Source organism: Mustela lutreola, chromosome 13 (assembly GCF_030435805.1).
Source record: "Mustela lutreola isolate mMusLut2 chromosome 13, mMusLut2.pri, whole genome shotgun sequence".
NCBI classification, from domain to species: Eukaryota; Metazoa; Chordata; class Mammalia; order Carnivora; family Mustelidae; genus Mustela; species Mustela lutreola.
The window spans coordinates 66,301,427-66,324,462 of record NC_081302.1 but is presented as its reverse complement, the minus strand read 5'-3'; the positions used below and the strand labels follow the sequence as shown (position 1 = coordinate 66,324,462).

At 58.0% G+C, this 23,036-nt stretch overlaps 1 long non-coding RNA gene across 1 annotated transcript; it reads left to right on the top strand.

Annotated features, from left to right (window-relative positions):
- The first annotated feature begins 6,099 nt into the window (after window positions 1-6,099).
- Window positions 6,100-20,952, top strand: LOC131814014 (uncharacterized). The gene is made up of 4 exons (XR_009347090.1): window positions 6,100-6,501; window positions 9,346-9,434; window positions 18,805-18,902; window positions 19,200-20,952. It is a non-coding gene; the product is annotated as an uncharacterized LOC131814014 (long non-coding RNA).
- Window positions 20,953-23,036: the final 2,084 nt, after the last annotated feature.

Sequence of the window (23,036 nt, the reverse complement as noted above, 5' to 3'; positions counted from 1 at the left end):
CTTCTGAGTGCATCTACAAGGCTTTGGAAAACTGCTCAGGGCAGAGCTCTCACTTAAGGGTCCCAAGGCAGCAGGCAGGTCCCTAGCCTCTGTCACCATCCTTTCTCCCACTCAGGAGGCAGTACAGGGATGGAAAGGCTGCAGGGCTGCAGCTGTCATCACATGGGCTCCCAGAAAAAGGCGGAGGCAGAGTTCATCAGGCAGTAGCTTTATTGGGACCGACATCTTTGCCAGGCAAGCGAGGGAAGTGGGAGGGCGATCCCTAGGGAGGACTCAGTCAAGAGCCAGGTGGGCGAGGAGAAAGCAAGTCTGGAGAGGAGCGAGACATTTGAAGGCACACCCCACACTCAACACAGTGACCTGCAGCCACGCACTTCCCAGATGCGGCCGCCTCCCCCCACTGCATCTGCACCTGCTCTGGGCTCCGTGGGCCGACACCGCCGGGCGAGGTCCCTTCCACGGACACAGCCCAAGTGTGCAGCCGCTCCCGCTCACAATGAACGTGACACCAACATGTGCCAGGTAGGACCTGTCACGTCTGTAGTGTCGACGCCATGTGATATCTGGGTGTCCATGAGTGTCACATTTGTCTTCTTCCAGTGTTTTCCGGGAGAATCTGTTTCCTGGGGAGCCCCAGGTAAGGGGCCAGAGGAGCAGGTCTTACAGTCAAGTTGCCATTGCTGTCTCCTGTCCCCCGAGGCTCTCACTCAGCTGCCGGGAGGTTCCAGCAACACCACCTCACACCCAGGGCTCCGGCCACTCTGTCCACCAGCCCCTCGCCCACCTGCAGACGGTATCGTCTGCTTCTCCTGAGCAGCTCCTGCCTGCAGGCCATCAGCACCTGGGTCGGGAGACAGCCTCTGTCTAGTTGGGCCTCAGCCACATCTGGAATGTGTACACCCTGCTGTCCCCAACACCCAGACCTGGCTGTCCCGTGGCTACCCTAACCCAGCTTTGGCCCCTCACTGGGACTTCTCACTGTGGTTCTGAGCCAGAGGCAGGCCTTGTGACGATCACCCCCATCAAGATCCTCAGACACCCTGGGGATGTGGAGCTGGGAGGGATGTGAAATGAGATGGAAAATCCCCCAAAATAGTGCGACCATCAACCCCCACCTCCCCAGGGAAGCCCCCAGGCTCTACTCCTCTGAGGACCCATTAAGAACCAAGAGTCCAGAGATCTCCAACGCCTGCAGGGGTCCAGAGTACATACCAGCCAATATTCCCCCAGCTGGGGATGGGGGAATGGATAGCCATGGATGTCACTAGGCTCCATACATCCCTCTTTCTGAGGCTCCATGACCTACCGTCCCTGTGCTCCTATTCCCAGGCAGCTGCCCCTGCCACCAAGAGATGTCACAGCTGGTCGGGCCTGTGCCACAGCAAATGGCTTCCGAAGGTCCCTTCCAGCTCTGGAATGAGATGAAATGTGTCCTTCCTAGAGTCACTGTACAAAGTGACTTCCAGTGGGAGCTAGAGAACTCCTCTGCCCCCCAGGAAGCCATTCACCTTCTGCATCTGATGAGATGCTAGATGAGCAGTTTGGGAGGAGGCCAGAGCCCAGGGGGATCGCTGTGGGCTGAGCACCTTGGCCTCACGGCCCCCATAGACCCCTGCCTGGGACCGGGAGGGACCCACAAAGGTGGCCGGGCAGGCACTGCCTTCAGGCCAGGCGCTCAGGGAGCCCCACTTCTTGTAACCTCACAGCAGCCCAGGAAGAGGCACACTTCACTCACCAAGTCACAGACGAGGGGTTTGAGGCCCAGAGAGGGTGGCCAAGGCCAAGCAAAAGTACATGTTAGGACAAACTGTCCAACTTTAGGCTTAGCGTGCCTGGGGCCAGGCGGTATGTGAACGAACCGGGGAACACTGACAGCACCTTCCCTGGCAAGCAGCCCTGCACTCCAGCTGGACCTGCCAGGTGGGCAAGTCCTTGAGGCTGTTCCTGGGCTCCCTGGCCTCCTTCTCCTCTGCTCCCTAACTTTCCCTTAGGCATAGCCTGGCCTGCCGCCCAGTTCTGGGCCTGGCAGAGCTGGTCCTCTCTGGTGTTGGCATGCCATCGTTTCTGCCTTTCTATGGGTCCAAGAAGGAGGACCTCAGTTTACCTGAAAGCACCTGGGTACCAAGGTTCTTGGGAGCCACCTATAGGCCAGGGTCTGGAGGCTTTAGCCCACAGTTTGAAGAGTGAGAAAGGTGAGTCCGAGAAGACCTGCTCAGGACAAGCTGGAGCTTTCCAGATACTTTTCCTTTCCTCTTTTCCTTAAACACTTATGTTCTATAATAACCAGTATTCCTCCTGTTTGCTCTCCTCATTATAAAGCCCTTATTCCTTAAATGTTTGCTTAACACTTTTTTTGCAAAGCAAAGGAGAAAGCTCTACAGGCCTCTGCAAACAGCTGCTTCCCAGAGGCAAGGGAAGAATACACCTAAGGACTTTTTGAGTCCGCAGGCTCTGTGGTCCCAGAGCTCCTGGCTGAGCTCTAGAAGGTTCTCCAGGCAGCCACAGTGGCCCATTGCTACATCTGCCTTGAGAGCTTCCTAATCGTGGAGTGTCTGGGGACCAGGAAGTCCACAGAGGCCAACAGAGAGAAGGTCTTCCTTCCTCCCAGTTCATGGGAGGTGTTTGGAGGCAGGTTGAGGTCATGACGGGGGGCACACATGACAGCATTAGCACCCGAACAAGAAAAAATGCTGGAGACCTTGTGCTCTTTCATACCCAGGCTCGATCTAGTGCAAAGGAGGCCACGAGACCACATAGCAAGATGACTGCTGTCTACCGCCCCACCCGTGGGGCGAACCCACCCAGGAAACAGACCTCAGCCGCCAGAGCTAAGTGTCTGTTGTTTAAGCCCCTGGCTGATGGTGGCCCAGCCAGCTAACGCATGTCCCAGAATGAGAAGTCAGAGCCTAGGTGGTTTTCCACCAGCCCAGAGCCCACTGCCCGTGTGGAGGATGCCGCGCCCTCCTCCCCTTCTCCTACAGGCTCAGAGCATGGATCCCACTGCCGTTCTTCCTGACTCACCCCCCGCCCAGGGATCCCACGCCCTTAGGGGATAGCCCAAGCCCCTGAGGGACCTCAGGGCTTTCCATGGGCTGCACCCCTGCCCTCACCCTACCCTCATATCCACCCCTGCAGGGGTGAAAACGGTGCATGAGGCAGGACCGCCCAAGAAACAGTCCTGAAGGGGCGTCTCAGGAAACTGCTAGGAAAGGCGTTTAGCCTAAGAGAGAGGAGAGGGACAGAACAGCAGGTCAGCCCTCACCGGGGCCCAGAGAGTGCCACATTGGGCCACATCAGAGGCCATGGCCCCTGTACTCTATGGGGTTAAGGCTCGGAGCAGCCCAGGCATGGACTCCAGAGCCCCATCCTCCTCACACCTTGGAAGGGCCTGTACTGGGCTCTGATCTATGGAAAGTGGTCCCGTGATTCACAGTCCAGCCCCTTACAGCCTACAGGGAATCCTGGGGACTTAGGGGACAGGGGCGGGGGCAGGGAGCAGGTCAGATTACAGTACCTCCATGAGCTGGCCCGGAATGGGCCTCTGACTCCCCCGTGAACCCCTGGCAGATCTTGACAGCTCCAAAACAGGGGACAGCAAGGCCTCACACACCTCACCCTCAGTCTCCCCCGGTGGCGGGCAAGCCCCCTCTGGCTCTTCACAGAGCTCCGGGCTCTCCAAGGAGGAAGGACGCACCCTGTGACCTTTGTGTTTGGTAGGGGGAGGAGCTGGTGTGTGACATGGGCTAATTAGTGACTGCAGGGCGCCAGGGCTGTCATTACAGTGAGTAACCCTCCCGTGGCTCCCTCAAGCCACCTGTGTTGGAGGGCCTGTGCCACGAAGCTGCAGGGCTGTGACTTCTCGGTGATCTGGAACACCCACCACAGAGGGGACGGCGTCCAGCCACAGTCAACAGACCCACTTCAGATCACAGGTCTGCTAAGCAGGGGAGGAAAGCGGAGCCACATGTCCCTAGCACCTTGGGTCAGGACTCCCCGGGGTTCTCCAGTCAGGTCTTGCTGACCCAGGTCCAAGGGCAGCCTCCACGCTTGGGATTCCACCTGCCCACACACACCTCGCAAACTTCCATATTCTGGGTGGGAGAATGCTAGAAGGGTGGCCAGCAGGGGCCCGGCCAAGGGCTAGGTGTTATGGAGCAATGAAACTATGGAGCCAAGAGCTACGTGTCATTCTCGCCATCCCTGACACAGCAAGGGAGGGGGGAAATAGGGGTCCCTAGGGGCAGGTACTCGGTGGAGCTGAAGTAGGGAAGTGCCCTCTCTCACAGTGCGTCAGGAAAGGGGCTTTCCCAGTTACCGCAATGGTCGGGGTGGGGGTGGGGTGCAGGCAGAAGGCGTCCAGAGGGAACTTCTACCAAATATTTAAAGAAAAATTAATGCTTATTCTTCCAAAAGTGTTCCAAAAAATAGAAATGAATGGAAAACTTCTGAACTCATTCTATGAGGCCAGCATTACCTTGATCATCAAACCAGACAAATACCCCACCAAAAGGAAGAATTCTAGGCCAATATCTTGATGAATGTGGTTGCAAAAATTTTCTCAAAGATACTAGCCAATAGGATCCAAGAGTACATTAAGAGGATTATTCACCTCTTAATTAACCAAGTGGGATTAATTACTGCACTTCAGGAATGGCTCAACATCTCCAAATCCATCAACGTAATACACCATATTAATATAGGAAAGGACAAGCACCATATAGTCCTCTCAATAGGTGCGGAAAATACAAATGACAAAATACAGCATCTTTTTCTTGAAAAGATCCCTCCACCATGTAAGGATAGAAGGAGCATATCTCAATATCCTAAACGTCACATATGAAAGGCCAGGAGTGAATATCATCCTCAAAGGGAAAAAAAATTCCTTCCTTCCCATAAGGTAAGGAACATGACAAGGATGTCAACTCTCACCACTGTTATTTGACATTGTACTGGAAGTCCTTGCCTCAGTAGACAACAAAAAGTAATAAAAGACATCCAAAATGCCAAAGAAGAAATTAAACTTTCCCTCTTCATAGATGACATGATACTGCATGTAGAAAACCCAAAAGACTCCACCAAAAATGGCTAGACCTGATACAGAAATCCAACAAAGTCACAGGATATCAAATCAATGTACAGAAGTCAGTTACAGTTCTATACACCAACAATGAAACAGCAAGAGGAGATATCAAGTAATCGATCCCATTTATAATTGCTCCAAAAAGCACAAGTTACTGAGGCATAAATCTACCCAAGTTGTTCAAGGGATGTACACTGAGAACCATAGAAGATTTATGAAAGATATTGAGGAATACACAAAAATATGGAAAACCATTCCATGCTCAAGGGTTGGAAGAACAAATATTATTAAAATGTCTAGGGCGCCTGAGTGGCTCAGTGGCTTAAGCCTCTGCCTTTGACTCAGGTCGGGATCTTAGGGTTCTTGAGGCCTGCATCAGGCTCTCTGCTCAGTGGGGAGCCTGATTCCCCGCGCCCTTTGCCTGTCTCTATGCCTACTTGTGATTTTTCTCTGTCAAATAAATAAATAAAATCTTCTTAAAAAATTTAATGCAATCCCATAACAAAATTCCATCAGCAGTTTTCACAGAGCTGCTAGAAACAGTCCTAAAACTTCTATGGAACACAAAGACATTTTGTGGTTTTTTTTTTTTTTTTTTTTTTATTTATTTGACAGAGAGAGAGAGGGAAGACAAGTAGGCAGAGAGGCAGGCAGAGAGACAGAGGGGAAAGCAGGCTCCCTGCTTCCGAGCAGAGAGCCTGATGCGGGACTTGATCCCAGGACCCTGAGATCATGACCTGATCTGAAGGCAGCGGCTTAACCCACTGAGCCGCTCAGGCGTCCCAGACATTTTGTGTTTCTATGGAACACAAAATGTCTATGGACACAAAGAGGCGGGACCACAGCAGCAGCCCGTCCTCCCCACGCTGCTGGAAGTGTGGGAGTGTCCGCATCCGCTGGGAGCATCAGAGGGCCGTGCCCTAAGTGCCCTAAGTATCCCAGGCCAGCCAGCAGCATGGGATGGGCGCAGCCGGAAGTGCGGGCCGTATGCCGGAAGTGCTGGAAGTACGCCGGCAACGTCCACAGGCGTTCACAGGGAGCGTGGCAAGCTGCGGAGCAGGATGTCCGTGAGGCGCCCGGCCGGCCTGCGCCCAGCCGCCTGCTCCCCCAGGCCGGCTGCCAAGGCGCTGAGAGAGCTCGGCTAAGAACACCCCACGCCTTACAGCTCAGCCCGTTGAATCACCCCGTGACTCTTTGTCGAGCCCCGCGTTGGTGGGTGCCACGGGCGGCTGCGCACTTCGCCTCCATTGGCGTGGCTTAGGCGGCAGAGCTGGGCTTAGATCCTGCGGCCTGCGGGTCGGACTTGCTCCAGCGTCTCCAGAGCCCACGTCCCCGAGGCCGCGAGAGACGGGAAATGCGTGCGCGCGGTATGCTGACGGCTCTGCGCGGTGCTCCCTGATTCGGAGGAACTGTCGTCCAAGGTGGGTGTGCGGCGGACCTTCCACTGCTCTCACTGGTATCCAGCTGCATCTCCAGCCCCCATTCAGCCAGGTATCCCGTGGGGTGCGACAGCTGCGTGGGCAACAGGGGCCAAGGACGCCCCTTCCCCACCACTGGGGGAGCTGAGGGAGGGCAGCCCCCGGGGCTGGGGCTCTCTCTCTGGGACGCTTCGGGGATTCTCGGGGACTCTGGTGGCAGCACCCTGGCATGGGTGGGTGGTCCTTCCTTCCCAGGTGCCCCTCTGCCCGGGGTTCGTGCTGTGCACTCTGCAGACTCTGATGGGATCCACCGTCACCCATCCCAGCGCTGGCCTCTGTCCAGCAGACGTTCCTGCTTACCCTTTGGTGGTCCCAGGAGGCTTGTGTGCTGTCAGTGGGGTGCACGTGCTGCAGCCCACGTGGTCAGGCCCGCTCAGTCCATGTCGGTTTGGAAGGCTGCCTTGGGCTTATGACCAAGGAGGAAACCTCTTTCCCTGGGGGGAGGAGAGGGAAGGCACCACAGAGCTCCGGACAGCCCCATGGGACCTCGTCTCACCATCCCAGGTCTCCCTGGGCAGACCTCCGCAGTGTGTGACTTTGGGGTCAACCCTGTGTAGAGCCTCCTGAGATGACCCAAGGCATGTGGATACCGAGCACCCTGTTCTCAGCCTGTGATGGGATGCAGCATCCCAGCATGGATCCCAGGGAGTCCCCCTCCACAAAGGCACACACTGTTCCTCCTGGCCGACCGAGGACAGATCTCATCCCCTCCTGTAGCACTTGACTGCCCTGCGGTCTTTTTGCATGTGAAGAATGTGCCAGAAGTGACACTGTGTTGTTCAGGGCTGACCCCTGAGAGTCCATCCCACGCTCCCACTTCCCAGCAATCCTGCCCCCATGCTGCTGGGGCGAGGGGCCACCTGCAAAGAGAGGCCCTCGTGGAGGACAGACAGCAGGCCACCGTGACTGCTGGATGTCTGCCCAGCGTGTAGGAGAGCTCCCGACCCCCGCGGGCCAGCAGAGGGCCGCTGTGCATGTGTCCCCGCCCCGTCAACCCACACTCACGGGAGATGACCTGAGCCTGTGGTTCTTAGCCCCCAGATGCTGGAGCCACATTGGGCGACTGGAACTGGGAGCCACAGCAGGTTTTACAGGGAAGGTGTGCTGCTGCCATTGACATGGGTTTGTGATAAGTCTCTGTACGTGACCTGGCAGGTTGACTGTGTGTCCTGAGGTGAGAGGCAGGGGAAGGGGTGCTGTGAGGGGAGACTGATTAGGTCGTTGGAGAGCCGCCCTTCTGCTGGGGACCGGGCATCACCTAGATCCCGGTCTTCCACTCCCAGGCTGCAGTCTACTGGGGGGTGAGAGGTATTTCCCAGCCTCGCCGCAAGCCTGCTGTCCTGCCTCTCTGCACACATTTCTGTGCCCATTGCTGGTGTAGGTTTCAGGCAATGCCCTGCACCCCATTCTCCCGTGGTGGAAGTCCAGGTCACCCAGACGGTGGAGACAGAGCCCTGTGGGCACAGGTGGAGGCCAGCACGCTGCCTGGAGACCCTGCAGCCACAGCCTAGGGATCCCAGGAAACCCGGGCGGACATTTGCTGGCTCCAGCAGTCCCACTCACCTTCAGCGGGGCCGTTAACCCCCTCTTGTGGAGGGAGGGGCATCAGACACTTGGGGACCAGCTATGGAACCATCCCGGAGGCACTGAGTTTTTCCACCCCTGGCTTGGCTTCTGTTTCTGCCGTGAAAATGCTGTGTCCCAGACGGGACTTCCCCTCCCTGAATGCTGGGCCCTGTGGTGGGAGAGTGGCCGTGCTGTGGTTGCCTCGCGTGACAGTGATGGTACCACAGGCTCTGGAATGGGGCTTGCTTGTTAGTGCAGCAGAGGCGGGTGGGGCCCCCTGGCCGGAGGGCCAGGACGCAGGGCAGGATGCAGGGCCGGCCGAGACGGAGGGAGCTAGCTGTAAGGCAGAAGGAGGGTGGAAGGTGGAATGAGGAGGGCTTGGTGGCCAAAAGGCTGCGGGGCTGGGAGGGAGCCGTCCGGGGAACCCCGGGAGCCCCTGCATTGGGTTGGGTCCCACCTCGTGGCCAGCCGGCCATCAGGCAGGGCTGAGTAAAGGAGTCCCAGAGAAGCCCGAGGAGTCTGCGTAGAGGGCAGCTGGTTGGGGGGGTCCTCGAGGCTTGGGTGATCCCCCAGCAGAGTGCGCTGGAGTCCCGAGGGCTCAGCTCTGAGCTGGTTCAGCGCCGTGTGCTTAGGAACTCACTCATTCATGGTTCCTTCAGCCAGCTACCATGTTGTGAGGACCTGCTCTCTGCTGGGCACGTTCCTCTGCATGGGGCACAGAGGCATGGACAAGACAGATTGTAGCCAGCCCTCAGGAGTTGGAAGTCCAGTAAACAGGTGACCCTGGCCTCCTGCCCACACCCTGCGTCCGCAGGGGAGGTGGTCTCTCCAATCCTCTCTGCCAGGACGTCTGCCGGCACCTTCCTGGCACCACTCGCCGGCTTACCTGGTGGCTGCGTGCCACGTTAGGCCGGCGGCTTGAACCTCTGTCCCCACCCCCACGTGCTCCTCTCTGTGTCAGCCTTTCTCATCCGTCCTGTGTGGACATGGACCCTCATGTGAGGATGGAGGTGTTCTCAGAGGAAATCCTCCATGTGAGGGACGGGGAGGTCCTGGCCCTTGGAAGCTGCTGCTTCTGACACTGGGGCCCCTGGTGTCCTAGCGCAGGTGTGACCTTCAGAGCCCCAGCAGTGACGGTTCTATCTGCTGCCCCAAAGCCAGTTCCAAAAATAACATCTGTTAGACTCTCACGGACTCCGTCTCTAACTTCTGTCCCCACAGCTCCTTCACGCTCACATTGACAGCATCTCCGTTCCCCAGGGTGGTTGGAAAAATGAGTCAGGGTCCACCACGTCTCCTTCTCAGGGCTGGTAAGTGCTGCAAAGCAGACATCCTGTTTTCCTTTTTGTTGTTGAAGAATGTGTGCCAAATTTCCACAACAGGGGATTCTTGTGATTAGTGAGGAGCTTTTATTAGGAGGGCTATTTCCTCACTAGCAGAGTGGGAACCAGTAAGAGTGTTTCTGGGGTTGGGCGAAGGCTGGTCAGACGGAGGTCAGGAGGTCTAGTGGACACTTGTCGTTGGAGGTTGTTGCTGGCCGAACAGCACGAGGGGTTTGCCTTCAACCCGTCTCAGAGCCATGCTGAGGGGCACAGGCATCTTGGAGCCAAGAACACTGAGCCTCGGACCCGTGGCCGGCTTGGTCACCCTCCCTACACCCTCCCGTCCTCTGCTTCGGGACGTCCAGGTGGGAGGGTGACATCTTCTGGCCTGTCGTCGTAGATCCTTCCTCACACGCTTCCCGCCAGCCCTTCCCAGCCTCTGGCTAACAGCCCCAGCCAGGTGGCCCTTTCCTGAACCCCCCGAGGGCATCTTTCCTCCGGGAGGCCCCGTAGAGCAGCACTGGTGGATGTTTTTATGGGTTATGTTCTGAACGTCACACCCGAGTTAAATCTGTGCTGATTCAATTAGAACACGCAAGCTGAGGGACTTCTTCACGTTCCATGACTGGGTCGTGGGTGAGCGGCTTCTCTCTGGACACAGCTGTCCTCACTGCCGGGCTGCGAGCGAATGGCCGGGCCCTCCCTGCTCAGCCTGTGTGCCGAGCGGTCTTGTGGCAGGATGGCAGAACTGGAAGCCCATGGCCCTGCACACACGGGAAACTGAGGGCCAGGCGGCGGGGGTGGCACACTGCTCGGAGCCACACAGATAGGCTTCTGTCTGGGGTGTGTGGGGGGGATCAGCCCAAGGCCTGAGGGGCTTTAGAAGCTGCACCTGATAGCTGGCTGGGGCTTGGGCCAGATGGGGTCCCGGCCTCCAGAAGATGCCACGTCCTGCTGCCCCCAAGCTGGGAATGTGAGACGTCCCCTTGCAGGAGGGGCTTCGCCGATGTGACTGATTCAAGGTTCTCACTGGGGGTGGGGTGATCCTGGATTGTTGGGCCACACACCAGCTCCGTACGAGGAGCCTCCTACGTGGGGGCAGGTGGGTCTGCATCAGATGAGGGGAGACAAGGGAGGCAGAGGCACGTGTGTGCACACGTGTATATGTTGCTGTGTGTGGGCTTGTGTGTGGAAGAGACAGACCGGGAGTGAGGGAAGCAGGTGGAGGATCGCCGCCGCTGCTGGAGGTGGAGGAGGGCCCTGGGGGAAAGGGCACAGTTGTGTCTGGACTCCTCGGAGATAAGAGAACACACTTGCCTGGTGAGCACGGCCCCGAATTTAGACCTCGTGACTCCAGAGCTGCAAGAGAGCGTGTGGTGACTTTTCCCGGTGGCCGCGGGAAACCCGTTAGAGGCATGACAGCCTGCCTCTAGTTCAAGAGGGAGACAGGCTGTGAGTAGTGCGTCTCGGTGCTGACCGTGACCTCAGGGTGATGGGGATGGCAGTGGCCTGGAAGCCACCATCCACTCTGAGTGTTCAGAAATACCTTTCCACTGTGCGGTCCCAGTTTCAGTCTCCTGGAATGAAGAACAGACAACAGACTTAAACTGATGCCTGCCTTCCTTCGCTGGCGGACCATCACGGGCTGGGCTCACGGGGTTCTCCACCGCGTGGACAGTTTCCATGAGCCCGGGGGAATGGTTCTTGGGCACTGCCCACTCCTGGACGCCCCCCAGAGCCCTTCTGTGCTGGTCACCCACTGGCCTCCAGCGCTCGAGGCTCGCCCCAGCCCGTACATGTCCTACACTCCAGGGTGCCTGGTGGAGGTGGGGGTGCATCAGCTGTGCTCAGGGAGGGGTTGCCCCATGGTTTGACCAGGGGGTGTGACTGGCCACCAAGGACCTACTTCCCTGAGAAAGGAGGGGGTCCTCCACTGGGGCAAAGACTGTCAGTGATCTTCTCTGCTCATCCAGGTGCTGAGGTCCTGCATCTCAGAGAGCAGCATGGAAGGATCTAGGGCGGGTGGCGCACCCACCGATGAGCTCCTGCAGGGGCCTAATGGCACGTGTTTCTGCAGTTCAGGACTCGGGACCGTGCACCTGCTGCAGGCCATGCCTGGGGCTTGACAAAGCCACCGGCCTCAGGGAACTCCTTGTTTTGAGAAAAAAGCTGATCTTTGCACGGTTGGGGCTGCAGGCCCAGCTCAGACGGGTGTGGAGGATCACAGGCAAGGGAGTGTCGCCATGGATGCGGGAAGGGAGCATCGCCATGGACGCGGGGGTCTCTCAGAGGAGCTGTGTCTCCCACTCGTGCAGGAGAACCAGGGAGGGGCTGGACACTGTGACATTCCAGTGGCTTTGGGGCCATGAGCTGGGGCGCTCCTTTGGGCCTTTCTTGCTGTGTGGACTGAGAATCCCTGGGGACGAGAACTCTCTTTTGCTCTTTCTTGCCCCTTGGTCCTGAGGGGATGACCAGCAGGCCGGCAGGACCAGCACCAAGAACGTAGTCTTCCTCTCTGTCCTGCTTCCCCAGGGCTGGGCCCAGGTCCTCATGTCCAGGGAAGGAGCTTGCCTTGGCCTGGGGCTCCCCGGTTGGTCCTGGGGATGGCGTGCATGGTGCTGGGGGAGAGGCCTGGCAGCATCTGATTCCTTCCTCCCTCCCTCCGTGCTCGAGGGCTGCATCCCGACCACAAACCTGGGAAGCTGTTCAGATGGTTTGGATGTGGAGACCATGGCTTCTTTGGAAGGAAGGACTGCATCCTCGACCCAGTGAGGCCATGTTCTCTCTGACCTCTGCGCCATCTCGCCCGGACCTGAGCATGCTCCCAGGATCCAGGAGGTGTCCATGGCCCCGTCACTCTGTCTGTTCCTTGATGAGCTCCTGCTTTGAGGGCTGTCCAAGAAGAGGACATCCCCGTCAGAAGGATAGCTGCCTCCGGTCTCCTGCCTCTTGGGCCTTCCTGGTTGTCTGTCCTTTCTGCTGCCGGAGGAGCTCAGAGCCAGCAAGTCATCAGCTGCTGGGGCGCTGGCTCAGGTCCCAAGAAGGTGGTGTCTCTATGAAGCGCGGGACTGTCCTGGCCCCTGTCGCATGCAGGGCAAATTCTAGGTCAGGTCCCTTGTCTTGGCGGTGAAGATGCCTTTCTTCCAGGGCTGGGCTCTTCTGGATATCCCTCATCCCTGCGTCCTGGGTGCCGCATGGAGGGCTGGTCAGGCGCTGTAGTGTTGTGCAGTTTGGAACCAACCTCGTGTGCGCTGCTTGGAACAGCCTACCTATTCTCAGCCAGAGCCAACCCCTTCTCCTCCAGGTAGGGCCAGCCCATCTCAGCACCGCGTCACACAGCGCTTTGCTCGACCCAAGTGCGAAAAACACATCGCGTTCCAGTGGTTTGCCTTGCGGCCCATTCCTCACTGGTCAGGCCCTTCTCTGAGGATGGGGAGCGTGTCACGTCAGATTCTCGCATGCTCCGTCCTGGCACAGGAACGCTCACGGTATCCCTGGGAAGAATGGCTAGCACTCGGCGCCTGCTGGAGGGTTTGAGAGCACGTCTGTGAGGAGCTGCCCTGTCCCAGATAAGCTCAGGACCAGAAGGGGGGCCAGAGGTGGGGGGGGATGGGGAGCCTCGGACATTCCTGGCGGTGGCCTGGTGAGAAGCTCCCGATTTATCAGAGTCACAAGGACTTGTGAGTCCCTGGCTCTGGTCTACACCAGACCTTGAGACCACCCCACCCAAGAGGAAAGCTTTTCTCAGTTGCTCAAGTCCCTGCTGACAGAGTCCACAGCGTGGAGGGGATCAACGTCTGGTGGAGAAGGTGAGCACCAAGAGTGGTACACGTTATGACAGAGGGGAGTGCAGGCCCCTGTGGGCACAGGCAACGGAGCTGAGGACTGTCATTTGACCTAGAGAGGGTGAGAATCTTCAGGGCGACTCCTGAGTAATCAGGGAGGGCTTCCTGGTGGAGGTGACCCTAGCACAGTCTCAAGGACTTCATCATCAGTGGCAGTCGTGCAAAGGGAAGAGTGGGTCGTGCACAGTACTGACAGAGGCCGCTGGCATGAAGTCCCCATCCCATGTGGTGCAGCGTGGTGTGTGGAGAACTCGCACATTGTGCTGCAGCTGGAGCCCGACATGCTTGCTGGAGGGCGGAACGGAGGGGTTGCTGAAGCACCAGAGGAGCATGTTGGGCAGGAGTCAGGGAACATTTAGGGAAACATCCACCTACAGGAATCTTGGGGCCTGGTGAGAGCTGACGCCCCTCCGGTGCTCCTCACTGAGGAAGCAGGTGGGACCCACCCGGACCCTGAAGGACAGGCCTCATGTGAGGCTCCCTTCTGTCTTCGGGCCGTCCTGAGATCCTGGGGCGCAGAAGGGCAGGTTGGGAAAGGCAGGAAACAGGTCAGGCCAGGGTGCTAGCCCTGTGACGCCTGGGTCCAGCCAGCAAGGTTGCCTTGAGTTGTCTACCCTCCAGACTGCTAGAGAGCAGCGTTTGTGGTCCTGGTCCTTGGGCAGGGTCCTGCTTGGTGCCCCACGTCCACCTGCTGTTCCCTTGGTCTCCCAGTCTCATGGACACCAGCGTGCACCTGCTCCATCCCCTAGCCAGGCAGCCAGAGCTGACTCAGGGTCTGCTCCGCAGCAGGTGTCAGCCCAAGAGGGAGCGTGAGCTCCTGTGCTCCTGCATGGGGATCCGGGCATGGGCGTCTGGGTGGGTCATGAAGGAAATTGTTCTCGGACATGCCCAGCGGGGCGCTGGGAGCCCTGTGCCTACTTCATGCTGTCTTGGATGTCAGCATTCATCGGCAGTGTAACTGTCGCCCTAGGTGGAGCTCCTTTGTGCAGTACACAACCAGAACAACCACACAGGGTGGCCCTGATGAGGTGCTTGGCCTTGGCAAACTGTCTGACCTCTCTCCTCAGATGGAAGTAGTGAGAACACGCCCTCAGAGGGTTATCGTGACTCCTGTGGGCTCTGGAAGAAGCCACTAGTAAGCAGGCCTGGTATCATCGTGGCCGTCCTTGTCCTGTTCAGAAAGGTGGTCCAGGCTCGCCTGTCCTGAAGTCACACAGCAGCAAAGGGCAGAGTCGCATGGGCTCAGACCTCCAGAGTCTGAGGGACTTCGTGCTTCTTCCCCTCAGTTTCTAGGCAGAGGACAGGTGAGGGGGAAAGGGCCATCCTGGAGCTCCGCGGGGAGGGGCTGGCACCGCCGTGGATTGGACCGTAGTCACAGGAAAGGAAAATGAAGAGACAGTCCCCAAGCGTGGTCTCTCTTTTTCCGATTCAGCTTTGTCTGTCAACAGTCAGTATCGTCATCACCGGCCGGGGGGGCCCGGGTCTTTAGGAACCTCTATCACCACGACAGAAATCTCAGCCCTGGCAGAGACACTCCTCAAAGTCACACTGCACACTCCCACCCCCATCTTGGGCGTATGCCTCTCATTTGAAGAGGTGATTGGGAGGCTTTGCAGCCCCATGAAGAGATGTTTTGTCCCGCATCCCATTAAAGGTTCACTCAGCTGGCTGGAACAGCAGGAACAGCCACGGGGCAGCCAACCCCGTGATGGGCAGATGGCTCACATCACATCGCGGCTTCACGAAGCACCTGCAGTCACCGTGCAGCTGGTGCCACTGTCCAGGGCGATCCGGGGCCCTGTGTGTGTACCGCCTGCATGGCCTGCCCACCCTGGGCCTTTGCTAACCATCTGCCGGCTCCAGTGCTCCACCCAGCACCCCTGCCTGCATCCCAAGCCCGCTGCAAGCGGGAGCCCCAGGTTCTGAAGTCCTGGCCCCTCCACCTAGTAGGCTGTTCTCCACCAGGGCAGCGGTGTCTCCCAACCTGGGCCAGAGTGAGCCAGGGTCTTTCCGCATGACAGGGAGCCAAGCCGGGGCGAATGCAGTGGAAGGACACCACTCAGATCCTACAGAGCCCAGGACAGCCTCTCAGCAGGTAGTGTCAGCAGTGTGGTGGCTGGGAAACATGTGCTGTGTGGCGGGGTGGACACAGAGTGCATGAGGGTCAGACCCCGCAGACCAGAGTGAGTGAGCTGGGGAGACCCTGCCGACTAGAGCTTATGAGCTGGGGAGACCCCATAGACCAGAGTGCAGAGCTGGGGAGACCCCCCAGACTAGAGCACGAGAGCTGGGGAGACCCCACAGATGAGAGCACGTTAGCAGGAGACCCCCATAGACCAGGGTTTGTGAGCAGGGGACCCCACAGTCCAGAGCGCCCAAGCCAGGGAGGTGCCGCAGACCAGGGTGCGTGAGGGGGAGACCCCACAGACCAGAGCGCATGAGCCAGGGAAACTCCGCAGACCAGAGTGCAGAGTCGGGGAGACCTCGCGGACCAGAGCTTACGAGCAGGAAACCCCACAGACTAGAGCACGTGAGCGGTGGACCCCCGCAGACCAGGGCACATGAGCAGAGGACTCTGCAGATCAGTACGGGTGAGCCAGGGACCCTACAGACCAGAGACCGGGAGCCCAGAATACCCCGCACACCAGAGTGCATGAGCGGGAGACCCTGCAGACCTCAGTGCATGAGAAGGGGAATCCCTCAGACCAGAGCGTGTGAGCCCGGAGACCCCGGAGACCAGAGCGCGTGAGCTGGGGACCCCGCAGATGGGCTGTTACAGCAGGTGCCTTCCAAGCACACGCTGTGTCCCATGTGTGCCCTCCCTGCTGTCCATGGGTCCATTCTTCTACACCCTTAAGTCCACAGCAACCCAGGGGGCAAAGGGTTGTTTTTACCAACTACCCCCCAAGCCCCTTAGCACCCACGAGACTCTAACAAGCTGCCCGCTGTCCCTTAAGTGTCCCTGGGGTATCTGGAATCAATGTCCCGGGGGGGCCGGACATCCATGCGCGAGGCGAGGCCATAGCAGCCACTCAGGCCAGGCTCTGAGGCAGGGTCTATCTGGCCCTGCACAGCCGCTGTGGCCCCAGTGTCTGTGGTTATGGCTGCGTCCCTCCATCCGTCTCTGTGTCCATGTGTCCTGTTCTCTGTGTGTGTGTCTGGTAAGGACGCTTGTGTCTGGGTTGGGGATGATCCAGGACCGTCTCATGTTGAGATCCTTCCTTTATTTACATCAGGCAAGACCCCTTAAAGGTATCCGCCACAGGTTGCAGAGTCGCGAATGCAGACGTGCCTCTTTAGCGGCCACTATTTAGCCCCCTCCGGACCGCGATGTCTGACGCAGTGAGCGCGGTCCTAAGAGTAAAAGCGCCACCACTCACGAGGGATGAGAGATCTTAGAGGAGGCACTTGTGCGCGTGAGAGGGGCTAGATGACCCACGGGAGACACTGCGGGCTTGGCTGGCTGCGGCCCGTGGGAGTGCCCTGGGGGGCTATAGGCTGTCCATGGCTGGGGGCTAAGTGTGCAAGGTTACATGCCCGGCACGAGGGGTGCTGACCTTCCCACCCCTTCGGCAGGGCGCAGCCTTGGGACTGGCTCAGCGGGCGGGTAGAGTGCACCTGATGTTCAGTTAGGGCCGGGGTGAGTCTGGCAAGAGCACGTTCACATACAGTGCTGGTCACCACAGCACATGGCAGAGAGAGAGGAGGAGGAGGACCTGGCTGCCCGAGGCAGGGTCCTGAAGGCATATGCCCCGTAGAAGGGGCCTACAGGCTGAGGGACATGGAGGCTATGGGGAGCCATAGGTTCAGGGGGAGGGACCGCCTGGGAGGAGGCAGGGTGGGGGCAGGGAAGGGCTCAGAAAGGGGAGGAGGAGGAGCGGGTAGGAGGAAGTGGAACCTGGGGCACTGGGAGCAGAAAGCATGGCAGGAGTGAGCTGAGCGCATGGCCGGGGCTGGGTACGCAGGTGGGGGCGCGAGGTCTGGTCAGCGGGCAGGTTGGTGGGTTTGCGGATAGTCTCCGGCTGTGCTCACCATCGGGCGTGGCCCAGGGAAGGGACCTTCATGGATGGAATGTGATTTAGGGGGTGTCTGCTCCCTTGGGGAGTGGCAGGGTCCAGGAGACCCTGGGCTCTCCACTCTCCAGCAGGTGCAGGCATGAACACAGAGCAGAGGGAACTGGGCGGCCAGAGGGATGGTGTGCGCAGCGCCCCACGGGAACAGAAAAGAGGAGCCTGACTCGCAGGGGGCAGAGCTGGGCGTCGAACCCAGGGAGACCTGAACCCAAAGCGCACATCTGCACCCCACACTGCGCCGCCTCCTGGTCATGGAAGGCTGCAGGTGGGAGAGTGGGTCGGCGTGGCCGGCCACCTGTGCGGATGCGCAGTTCCGCTGGAGGTGGGGTGTCGGTGCCCTGACGGGCCTGCACACTTCAGATCCACAGAAGCATAAATGAGCTGGGCTCGCTTTGACGCTGGTTTCGGCTCCCAAAGACCCGTCAGCTCAGGGGAAACTGAGGCAGCGTGACCCTTTGTCCTGCCATCACAAGGCATGCTTCTCCGGAGCACGCTCAGGCTGGCGGGGCAGGCAGTGGTCCCCACCTCCTTGGTCGAGTGCCAGAGACCCAGGGAGGCCAGGGCGAGGCTGACTTAGAGTCTGCAGATGCTCTGAGGGCCCCAGGCAGGGCGTGCCCTCCCCGCCCCCCATCCTGTTACTTCCCCCCAGGGGGTGTTTCCTGGCCCATTATCACATGAGTGCTTGGCTGGGTCTCCCTTTGTCAAGGCAAACATCAGGCATGTGCTAATGGTCCCCTTAACCATGGCCAGTTGGGTCTTAATGTCTGTTCAATGACACCTGCTATAAAGGCTCCCATAATGGCAGACAAGGGGCTGTTAGACCTCGGATGCTTAGCCCACAGCCACGGACAGCCCCCGGAGGGCAGCCTGCCCCTCCAGAGCGCCAAGGGGAGAGGCTCGGAGGAGACGCCTAGAGCCCCCCTTGTTCTGCTGGGCCCCTGAGAGTGGGGGACACAGAAGTGGCTCTGGGGGGATGTGGCCAACACCAGAGCCCATCCCGGTTTCCTGTACAGACCACTGACCCGCGCTCAGAATGAACACCAAGCACTCAGTTTCCCATGTGGGGTTGGGGGTAAGAAATACCAGGGACGGGGAGCCGGAGACGGGTCCCTCCATGCCGGGTCCCTCCCAGCAGCAAGCAGGTCCCTCCCTGCCCTCCTGCCCCAGCCTCAACCTTCACACTCGGGTGCGGGGCAGAGACGGCTTGCGAGGGTGCGTGGGGACGTCACCGGCCGGCACATCTGTTCTCAGACGCTCTCTTTGTCCTCACGCCTCCCCGCTTGTGGTACCGAGGCGCCTCCAGGCAGCTGGTGCCTGCTTGCTCCCGGGGCACCTGTCCCCCTCGGGAGGAGGGGTCTCTAGGTGTGGGGATCGTTGGTCACACACGAGTAACTGGAAACCTTCCACGATGAACAACAGAATGTCCCCTGTGTTTGACAGGTGCGTGGTGGGACCAGATGCCGAAGCGGTTTGCACATCCGGCCTGCTGGGCATTCTCAGACGAGAGCACACCCGGGAGTTTGCCAGTGGCCAGGGAGGTAAGACACTCCATGAGGACAGGACGGTGTGTGGAACAAGGGGTCCCAGGAGGGCACCCACGTCCCAGGGAGGACAGGACAGGGAGCTCCCGGATGCCCTCTGAGGGGGCCCTCAGAACTGCGGCTGAACACCCAGCATCTTCCTCGAATACAATTAATTCTTTCCATCAGCAGGGAAGTTAAAACATTTTTATATTGAAGTTAACAAGAATATATCACAGTAGAAAAGCAAACATTGCATGATTTTTTTTTAAGGATTGAATTTTTGAAAGTGAGGTATGTTTTGTGTCTCCCCAGGCCTTGCTGAAATGTCCGTGGCAGTGTCGGCACTCGGGCCTGAAGGACGGGAGCGTCAAGGGGCTACTGATGGTGAGGGGTCACTCCGGGAGGTTCTCATCTGGGAGTGAGCTGGGAGCAGACCCCCATTGGAAATAAGCGAGGCGGATGGTTTGCGCAGGACTGAAGCCAGGGCTCCGGCTTGGATCCTCCCGGAACGGCCAATGTAGAGGCCCCGTGGAGGGCATGACAGCTGGGAGGAGCAGAGGGGTCCGCCTGGAAAGACCTCTGAGGCTCAGAGCCCGTGGCACTGGCTGGGACTGCAGGCCCCGTGAAGCATCTGGCGTCCACACCCGCTCACCACGCCACCGTGCTGGGTGCTCATGGCATCAGTAACCACACAGCGCGGCCCCATGGAGTACTTCCCGCACACCTGGCAGTCTGTGGGCTCACACTGTCCAGAGCACGTTCGCCTGTGAGACAGCTGCTGAAGCAAGAACTGTCTGGAACTAAGTAGAACATGGCTGACAGGTGCCCAGGAGCACGTCCGGAGCCCAAGGCCCCTCCAGCCTGTCACTGTCCCCTTGGTCCCACGTGGTCAGAGGTTCCATTCAGGTGTTTCTGGAGAGAAGGCAAATGAGCAGCGTCTCTCGTGAAACTTTGTCCTTTTACTCAGAAAGGAATACGCTCACCAAAATTTCTATCTGTGCTCACGGACAGGAACCGGGGTGCTTTGCCCACGTGGCCGCAGAGAGCCTGGGAAGGTGAGCCGTCATCAGGAAGCATGGCCGCCCCTACAAGCTCAGGGTCCTCTCAGGGAACAGGGGGTATGGCGGACATGTGTTGACTGACGTGGCTGTCCCCACCGTCCTGGGATGTGATTGCCATTTTCATTTTCATAATTTGACGGAGGAGGAGATTAAGGGACAGGCAAGCCAGGTCATTTCTTTCCTGAAGACTACCTAATAGACGGGGAACCGTATCTCTGTGAGACCATAGGCAACCTGAGAGCAGGACTGTGTGTTTGTCCTTTGCCCTGTGTAGCTGTGACCCCATCACCAGACAGAATGTCACTTGGATCGATGCCTGATCTAATGCCTCATTGATGGTCCAGTAAAGTCCCGTGCATGTCTCAGGCTTCCCCGTCCTCCTTCTCAGAGGAAAGAGTTCCAGAAGCCTCCCCATGCCGGCATGCAGTTCCTCTGGGCCCAGGCAGCGTGGGTGTGCCAGGAGGACGAGTTTCGGCCGACTGCCATCCCAGCCACGTTCAGCTGAGCTCACCAGGACTGAACAAGGCCTGAAGTGTCTCAAGGAGTGTTTTTAACAAGTTGTAAATAATATCTCACCAAGTTCCCTCGCTGCCTAGAATTGATGCAGCTGGTGAGAAGTAGTCATGATCCCGTGCATCATTTGTCCATTTACAAGAACATTTCATTCACCTCCTTCCAGAAGGATGCACAGAACACGCTTTTAAAGAAGGCGTAACTGGTACTGACATATGGGAAAGCTGTGTTGCACTGGCTCATGCGGTGTGTGCAGAAGAAGGGATACTCGTAATTACTGGGGATTTTTAAAAAAATAGAGATAATTTGTCTTAAGAAGAAACATGGGCTTCTGCAGAATGATGACTTTGTCTCCCCGTGGTCTGCTCTTGGGTCAGAAACGTGGCCGGTACCCTGCCATGTGATTGCTGGCTTCTGGCCCTGCTCTCTCACTCTCGAAGAAAGGGCGTATGTCTCAGCCTCCTGCAGAAGGCTCTTGCCCTGCTCTTGCCTCTTGTCGCCCCTGCTCTTGCCTCTTGTCGCCCCTGCTAAGGCTGAGCATGGATCTCCGTATGTTGGCACATGAACTAAGGAATAAGCCTCTGGAAGAAAGTCAGAATATCTCTAATGGGGAAGTCTTTCCTGCTACAGCGACCATCCCTATGACAGTTGGGCTTAAGGAGGAAGGCAGGGAGCTTGGATGACCAGGGTTGCATCAGCCCGCAAACCGAGCAGCCACGCCACGTAACAAAGCATCCGACCCTCAGTGACTTGAGACAAAGGCTATTTCTTCTCATGACCAGGGCTCTGCGGGTTCACCTCGCTGCAGCTGATCTGGGCTACCCTCATTCTGGGGCGGGCGAGCGGGGCATGGCTTTAGGCTCCTGAATAGACTTGGGTCTTTTCCTCAGGTTTCTGCAGAGGCCATATCTGAAGTGGCGCCTCTGCCTGGTGCATAACCTTCTCGGGGGATCCCAGGAATGAAAGCTTGCCCAACTCCAGGGCACAAGGACTTGGCAAGCCTCTGGAGGCATTGCATCAAGAATATCTCATTAGCCCAGACAGGTCACATGGTCCACCCATGTGGACCACCATGGTGCACCTCCCTCCCAAGGGCAGGGAGGGAGCAGGGGGTGGCCTTGGGGCTCTGGGGATGGGGGAGGGGCTGTGGTGCCTGGGCAAGGGCTCTGGGAATGGGAGAGGGGCTGTGGTGCCTGGGCAAGGGCTCTGGGGATGGGGGAGGGGCTGTGGTGCCTGGGCAAGGGCTCTGGGGATGGGGGAGGGGCTGTGGTGCCTGGGCAAGGGCTCTGGGGATGGGGGAGGGGCTGTGGTGCCTGGGCAAGGGCTCTGGGGATGGGGGAGGGGCTGTGGGCCAGGGGAGGGGCTGTGGGGCCTTGGGAGGGGCATGGGGCTGGGGGAAGGCTGAGAAGTAAGATCTAGAATGAGGCAGTGAATCCTCCAAACTGGAGATTTAGTCTGCCCCAGAGGAAACCATGGGGTAGTTGGGTGGGGTAGGGGGAGCAGAGAAACGCAGGAGAAGCAGAGGGGATACATGGAGTGGGCAACGGGTGGAATGTGCATGGGGAGTGAAAGGGCAAATGTCTCCCAAATCCCCCAAGTCCAGGTTTCTGCCCCAGAAAGGTGAGAGCCACAGTATAGGTGGGGCGTTCCCCCCACCGCCGACCTCACTCCTCTTCTTCCTCCTATTCATCTCCTGAGTAGGTACCATGTACCAGCTACTGCCAGCCAATGTCCTGGGGCCTGGACACTCAAAACTCCTCTCGATCCTGCTGGTCTCCTTGGAGGACCAGGAGGTGGGACTGTCCAATCTCAGCACCTTCCAGAACTTCACCTTCTGATGTCCCAATGTGAACTGTTGTCCAGATCTGTCCATATGTCTGTCAGTCCTCCGTCTGACCTCCTGCTGAAGGGCACCCAATACATATCCCTGTACCTTCCCTCAGTTTTAAGTCTGATTAAAAACAAAAGCACTTGGGGTTCTTGGGTGGCTCAGTCAGTTAAGCATCTGCCTTGGGCTCAGGTAATGATCTCAGGGTCATGGGATCAACTCCCGCATCTGGCTTCCTGTTCAGTGGGCAATCTGCTTCTCCCTCTCCTCTGTGCTCCTCTCCTGCTCTCTCTCTCAAATAAATTAATAAAATCTTTTTTAAAAAAGGAGGGGGAAGAAAGGAATCCAGACTGGAGATAAGGCTGGAACATGGTTCCAGACCTAAGCAAGGGGAACCCAGGGTGTGAGAAACCTATGGATGATGTATTGAGTGTCCTTCATCTGTCACGCGTATGTCATGTATTGGTGTCTTTCACTCAGCAGGTGGAATGGGCAATGCTGTTAGAACCCAGTCAGGATGCTGTGGAGTACTCAAGTCCAATCTCAACCCAAGCTGGATATCATGTAACTAAGCATTAGGTTCTAAAGTTTATCTTCCAAAAATTGATATGCAACAAAATTATCCACAACTGAATAGAAAGTATTTTTGAGGAACTAAAAAGAAGGAAAACAACACAAGGGGAACAGGCGACCACCCCTATGGCATGGAGCACAGAAGGGAAAGTTTGGAGTTATTCACACTTAGGA